Source organism: Micropterus salmoides, unplaced genomic scaffold (assembly GCF_014851395.1).
Source record: "Micropterus salmoides isolate LMB-PRFRI ecotype aquatic unplaced genomic scaffold, ASM1485139v1 Ms_hic_scaffold_2097, whole genome shotgun sequence".
In the NCBI taxonomy this organism is placed as follows: Eukaryota; Metazoa; Chordata; class Actinopteri; order Centrarchiformes; family Centrarchidae; genus Micropterus; species Micropterus salmoides.
Window position 1 is genome coordinate 27927 of NW_024041259.1, and position 7192 is coordinate 35118.

Here is a 7192-nt window from a genome sequence, read left to right on the forward strand (position 1 = left end):
AGAAATGTCCATGACACACAAAGACACGTTCACATAGTTCGTCCATCATATAGTAGCTATCTTAGCTTTTAGCTGACCATGCAAACAAGCACCCTTTCTATAAGTGAATGAAGTTTCCATGAGTGCATATTAATGAGATTTGTGTTTGTTGGCAGCTATGCTGATGAGATTGTCATACAGCTGAAAACACACTCGCGCATGCACACACACACACGTATACACACAGACATGTTTGAAGTCCCTATACTGATACTGCACTCTTTAATCCTTATCACTAATAAATAAATACATCCATTATTCAATCTCACCTGGAAACATAATTTATTTTGTGTGTAAGTCTTTTGTTCACATTTGCAGCCATGCGTGTGTGTCTATGTCTGTGTGTGCACGTGCGGGTGCTTGTTTTCATGTTTGTGTGCGTGCGTGCGTGCGTGCTTTAGCGTAATGTGCATCTGTGTGTGTGTGAGGTGAGAGAGAGGGAGAGGACAGAGGGTTAGCCCTAGCTTATCCATCATCACTGGTTGTTGGGCGCATAAATCTATTTTCACTAACTATGCTGGCAGGGAGTGTGTGTGTGTGTGTGTGTGTGTGTGTGTGTGTGTGGATAAAGGTTAAGCGAGGTTAAAAACACCATCAACTCAACTTGGCCCTGACTAATGGATGTTTTAGAGAGGGACAGAGAGACAGGGAGATAGAAGGGGGCAGGAGAAAAAGGATGGAGGGATAAAGGAGGGAGATTTAGAGGTGAAAGGAAGTATAGTGGCAAAAGAGCAGAGCTGGGGGAAAAAAGAGAAATGATACGAGGGGGGAGGATAACAGAGGAGAGGAGAGAACAGAGGGCGGAAAAAATGGAGTTGATAGTAGACAGAGAAAATGGTCACAGAGAGGAGAGATGAAAAGAAAAGGAGGAAGAAGCTTGGAGCAGAATAAGGGAAGCTGAGTTGAAAGAGTGCAGTGAGAGAGAGCAAGAGAGGAACAGGGAAAGATGAGGGCAAAAGGAACAAGGAATTAAATAATTATGTTCAGTTTGACCATTCACAAAATTTAAGATATTCACTACTGATGTCAGAAAGATGATCAGTGAAGAGGAGGGGAGGCCATGATGTTGGATGTGAGAGCTGCTCACACCTCTGGACAATAGATTCCTGGTGAATTTCTCATCATATAAATATCACATATATCAAGATGTTGCTGATCCAAGAGCAGTACTGAGTAGATCTGTGTTACAATACAATCCCCATGCCCTCAGATAAAGCCCCTCTGTTTGTTTTTGTTCCCTTTCCAGATAGAATTGGGATTAGATTTTGTAGCTGAAATGCTACTGTAACTTCACTGCTTTATCGAGGAGATTTAGGGACTTGTGACTCCTAGGAAAAGCAAGTACAAGCAAAAAACAAAAAGATAAAAGTTATGAGTTAAGATTTTTCCATAGATAACTTGACTGTAGGATTCATTTGAGCACCACTGCTGCCCCATCTTATAGTGAAATGTGATTTGATTAAATGACAACCTCTGCCATTTGAGCAGAACACATAGAGTAGCTATGCAAGACTACATCTCTGCATTAAGGTTCATCTTTCTGTAATGTTAGCTAATCTCAGCAGTCAGCCACTTGATATTGTTAATAGGTCTGCTCTGCTACTAAAGATTATTGATTAATCTGCCCATGTATTCTTAATTAATTGACAGTTTGGTCTGTAATCAGAAAATAAAGTGAAAAATTGTGGACATTGTCCTTTACCAGACTACAAGTTGACAACCAGCAATCAAAAATCCAGGGATATCTAGTATTCACATTTTGGGGGATATTTGCTTAAAAAAAGACATCAATTATCACAATTGTTGCATATACATTTTCTGTGGATTGACTTATCAATTAATTGAATAATTGTTTGCTCTAGTTGTTATTGTCATGACATTATAGCCTAATGATGAATGAAAAACTGATATCAGCGTGAATGTGCATCAAACCAGCCTCCCTCTGTCTGCTGTGCAAAATTGAAAACCGCAATTCCAAAACAAAAGTATAGATAAAACCTAAATAATCTTCTGTTTGCTCCAAGGTGTGTTGTTACAGAACTTTTTTACAATGAAGAGATTAGATTGGTTCATAAATATTAAACAAGCAAACAAAAAAAGCCCTGCATCACCACGTCTGCATTCTGTACTGACACCAACATTTGCACACACGTGAAACCCAAAACCAAAATACAGTCATACATGTAGAAACTTCAAAAGCTGAAAGATATATTATATATATATAATAAAAATATTAGGCAGTAGCAGAGTGTGTGTGTGTGTGTGTGTGTGTGTGTGTGTGTGTGTGTGTGTGTGTGTGTGTGTGTGTGCTTTACATATGATTGTGACTGTGGGTTAGTGCGTGTATAGGTCTGTACATGCGTTTTAGCTACACGGTCTGTTGCGTATTTCATGGTTGTGTCTGTATGTGTGTGTGTGTATCTTTCCTTCAGTGAATGAATTCATGTGTACATGTGAGTTAATCTATGATAGTCTGCCTTTGTCTGTATGTGTGACATGTGTCTGCGTCTGTGCACCTGCGTGTCCGTGTGCATGCGTGCCATTTTGTGTGTGTGTGTGCGTGCGCGTGCGTGTGGGTGTGCGTGCGCGAGAGACAGTGCAGCGAGAGGCATGTTGTAGCTACATCTCAGTTCAATTTGTCCCCGACCTCAAATTGAAATTCCATTTTCAGGTGGTAAATTGTCTCCCACTTCGCCCTCTGGCACACAGTGAATTAAAATTCAAATTAGCCTGACCCTGCACCACTGCTCTCCAGCACCTCTCTGTCTGTCTCTCTCTCCCCATCTCTTTCTCGCTTGCTGTTTTGCTCTCTGCCCTCTCATCTCTTTCCCCTATTATCCTCTCCTCTCTGTTCCTCTCATCTCTTGTTATCCTTTCCTCCATGCTCTCCTCTCCACTCCTCTCCAACCTCTCTTATTTCCCCCCAATTTTTCTCTATATACTATCTCCTTACTCACCTCCCCTTTCCCCTTTGACTTTTCTCTGCTCCTTAATCTCCGGTTTCTCCTCCCTCCTGTTTGTCTTTTCTCCTCCCTTCAATTCTTTTCTGTCTGTCTTTTCCTCTCCTCCTCCTCTCCTCTTCCCAACAAACATTTTAAAAAATTGCAGCATGCAGGAGGTGGACAAATTTTTACAAATTACAAATTAATAGAACAGTTAAGAATTGATTAACTTTGATTATTTAGATACTTATTTCATAAATAATGCAGCGACTAGCTAACAATTTCTTTCTTTTCAAAAACACCTGGCTGCTGATGTATTAAATCTATTAATTTGTTGTCCCGTAGTATTAAATTGTTATTATTTATTTATGGGTTTTCAGTTTGAAAGGTAAATCTTACAAGGTCCACTTACCCGAATCTTTCATTCCATTTATTCCACATTAAAGGCAGCTGAAAGCTCTGGAATATTATTATTACAATTTTTTTTTTGTCAAACTACTGTCAAGAGCCAGCTGGTTGCTTTTATAGTTCCACTTTAGAATCAGAAGGAGTTTTATTGCCAAGTGGTATTTACACATACGAGGAATGTGGTGATAAGGTGCTACACGTAGACAAACATACAGTCGACATAAATAAATGTAGAAATATATAAATATGGAATGGAAGAACAACGTTGCAGATATATACATGTGCATTATTCTGGGTCTGTGCCGTGCAGAATTAACGCAACGGAAGAGAATATTGTGTACATATAAATATAAACTGACAACTCAGAGTCCTCGAGGAGTACAGGTCCAGAAGAGAAGGAAGATTGCAGCCAATCACCTTCTCTGCAGAGCGAATGATACGCTGTAGCCTGCCCTTGTCCCTGGCAGTGGCAGCAGCGTACCAGATGGTGATGGAGGAGGTGAGGATGGACTCAGTGATGGCGGTGTAGAAGTGCACCATCGTCTTTGGCAGGCTGAACTTCTTCAGCTGCCGCAGGAAGTACATCCTCTGCTGGGCCTTCTTGGTGATGGAGGTGATGTTCAGCTCCCACTTGAGGTCCTGGGAGATGATGGTGCCCAGGAAGCGGAAGGAGTCCACAGAGGTGACTGGGGAGTCACACAGGATGATGGGGGACGGTGGGGCTGTGCTCTTTCTAAAATCCACGACCATCTCCACTGTCTTCAGAGCGTTGAGCTCCAGACTGTTCTGGCTGCACCAGGTCACCAGATCTCCCACCTGTAGGCGGACTCATCCCCACCTGAGATGAGCCCAATGAGGGTGTTGTCGTCCACAAACCTCAGGAGCTTGACAGACTGGTGATTGAAGGTGCAGCTGTTGGTGTACAGAGAGAAGAGAAGTGGGGAAAGAACGCAGCCTTGAGGGGAACCGGTGTTGATGGTCCTGTTTTCCCAGCTTCACGTGCTGCTTCCTGTCCGTCAGGAAGTCTGTGATTCACCTGCAGGTGGAGTCAGGCACGTTCAGCTGGGAGAGCTTGTCCTGCAGCAGGGCCGGGATGATGGTGTTGAAAGCAGAGCTGAATTCCACAAACAAGATCCTGGCGTAGGTTCCTGGGGAGTCCAGGTGCTGGAGGATGTAGTGAAGGGCCATGTTTACTGCATCATCTACAGACCTGTTGGCTCTGTAGGTGAACTGCAGGGGTTCCAGGAGTGGGTCTGTAATGGATTTTAGGTGGGACTTCATAACCACAGAGGTCAGGGCGACGGGTCTGTAGTCGTTTAGTCCAGTTGTTTTTTGGGGGACAGGGATGATGGTGGAGGCTTTGAAGCAGGCTGGCACATGGCATGTCTCCAGTGAGGTGTTAAAATGTCTGTGAACACCAGAGACAGCTGATCAGCACAGTGCTTCAGGGTGGATGGGGAGACAGAGTCCGGCCCAGCTGCTTTGCGGAGTTTCTGCCTCCTGAAAAGACGTTGACTGCCCTTTCTGTGATGGAGAGAGGAGGGGAGGGGGTGGAGCTGGCCAGTTCTGAGGAGGGAGGGGAAGAAGTGGTGGACTGAGGCTGAAGCTGAGCAGAGGAGTCACAGGGGATGGTGTCCGATTGACTCTCAAAGCGGCAGTAGAACTGGTTCAGCTCATTTGCCAGGCAAGAATCGTTTATGGAGTGGAGGACTTTGGGTTTATAGTTTGTGATCTGTCTGAACCCCCTCCAGACAGAAGTGGCGTTGTTTGCAGAGAACTGGTTCTTTAGTCTCTCTGAGTACAGCTGTTTAGCTTCTCGCACCTCCCTGCTAAAGTTGTACTTTAACGCCCTGTACCCGGCCCTGTCTCCACTCCTAAATGCCTCCTCCTTTTCCAACCTTAGCTGTCTGAGTTTAGTTGTAAACCAGGGTTTGTCATTGTTATAACTCACCCTGGTCCGTGTTGGAATTCAGCTGTCCTCACAGAAGCTGATGTAGGATGTCACAGCCTCTGTAAACACATCCAGATTGTTGGTAGCCTTCTTGAAAACGTCCAAGTCAGTGCAGTCCAAACATGCCTGGAGGTCCTCAACAGCTTCACTAGTCCACTTCTTTGATGTCCTCACTACAGGTTTACAGAGCTTTAGTTTTTGCCTGTAAGCAGGAATCAGATGGACCATCACGTGATCAGTGTCCCAGTGGAGTGCGTGTGACGGCGTGATAGGCACTGCTAACTGTAGTGTAGCAGTGATCCAAAGTGTTGCCCTCTCTGGTTGGACACTTAATAAACTGTCTGTATTTGGGGAGTTCTTGGCTGAGATTTCCCCTGTTAAAGTCACTGAGAACAATAACAAAGGAGTCCGGGTTTGTCTGCTCCACACACAGTATCCGGTCGGCCAGCATGCTCTGTGCGTCCTGAACGTTGGCATGCAGCGAGATGTAAACACCGACCAGAGTGAATGAAGCAAACTCATGGGGGGAGTAAAACGGTTTTCAGTTAATGATAAGAAATTCCAGATTAGGAGAACAGTGCTGCTGAATCACTGTCACGTCGCTACACCAGCCATTGTTGATATAAAGACAGACACCTCCACCTTTTGTTTTGCCAGAGAGTTCTGTGTTGCGGTCCGCTCTGTACAGTTGGAAGCCTGCCAGCTGCAGCGCAGAGTCCGGTATCAGTTCAGACAGCCACGTCTCCGTGAAGCACAGAACAGAAGATGAATAAAAGTCTCTGTTTTTCCCCACCATAAGATGAAGTTTGTCCAGCTTGTTGCACAGTGAGCGCACGTTGGAGAGAAATATTTTCCCGTAGCGTTGTGCGGAGTCCCTGCCGGCAAGACGCACAAGCAACCCAGCACTTTTCCCTCTCTTGCGGCACTTCACAGTGCGAACGACAGCGAGCAAGCCCTTCACCAAAATGTCCAATAATTCCACTGATGACGCAAGAAAAGTGGGAATTAAATCCGCTGGAGTTGTTTCCCTGATGTTCATGAGCTCCTCCCTGGTGAAAGAGCACCGGGAATCACAGCCAAAAACTGAATTAACACACAAAACAAAACAAAGGGCACCTAACACTGAGGCAGTTATACTCAGCGCCATTTAGGTTATTTCTCTGAACTGATCTTTAATATGATTTTTATCAGCAAGTGTATTTGTATTTTGTTAATGATTTTTAATCTCATATCTTAAAATGTCATTAAAATGTTGGTAACACTTTCTATGAAGGTCATCGCTACACGCTAAAAAAAAATGGTGCTAAATAGCACTAATAGTGGTTCATTGGCTCGTAATCATAGGGGAACCAGTTTCGGTGCTATATAGCACCGATCTTTAAAGGTGCTATAAGGCACCTTTGTCAAATGGTACTATGTAGAACCATTAGGTGCCATATAGCACTACTTTGTTCCAACAAAAATGGTGCTAAACATACCCAACAGTGGTTCTTTGGCTCATAATCATAGGGGAACCTCTTTTGGCGCTATATAGCACCTATTTTAATTTACAATTTTATAGCACATTTGTCAAATGGGGCTATTTAGAACCATTAGATTCTATAAATAGTTTTTACATTTTGAGCTAGTGGGGCCCTTAAGTCATGCCAGATACTACCAGAGACAACAGAAAGTAAATTAAAGAGTTGACAAGTCAGGAAAAAAACAAATAGATAAATATATACACAAATCACAATATACTCTCCTTATATAGATAACAAGCTATAATGTGTACATTTTAAAATAAGTAAAAACAAACATTTTCTGTAGCCCAGTAGGCAGGTCTCTTTTTGGCCTATTCATGTATAAGTCT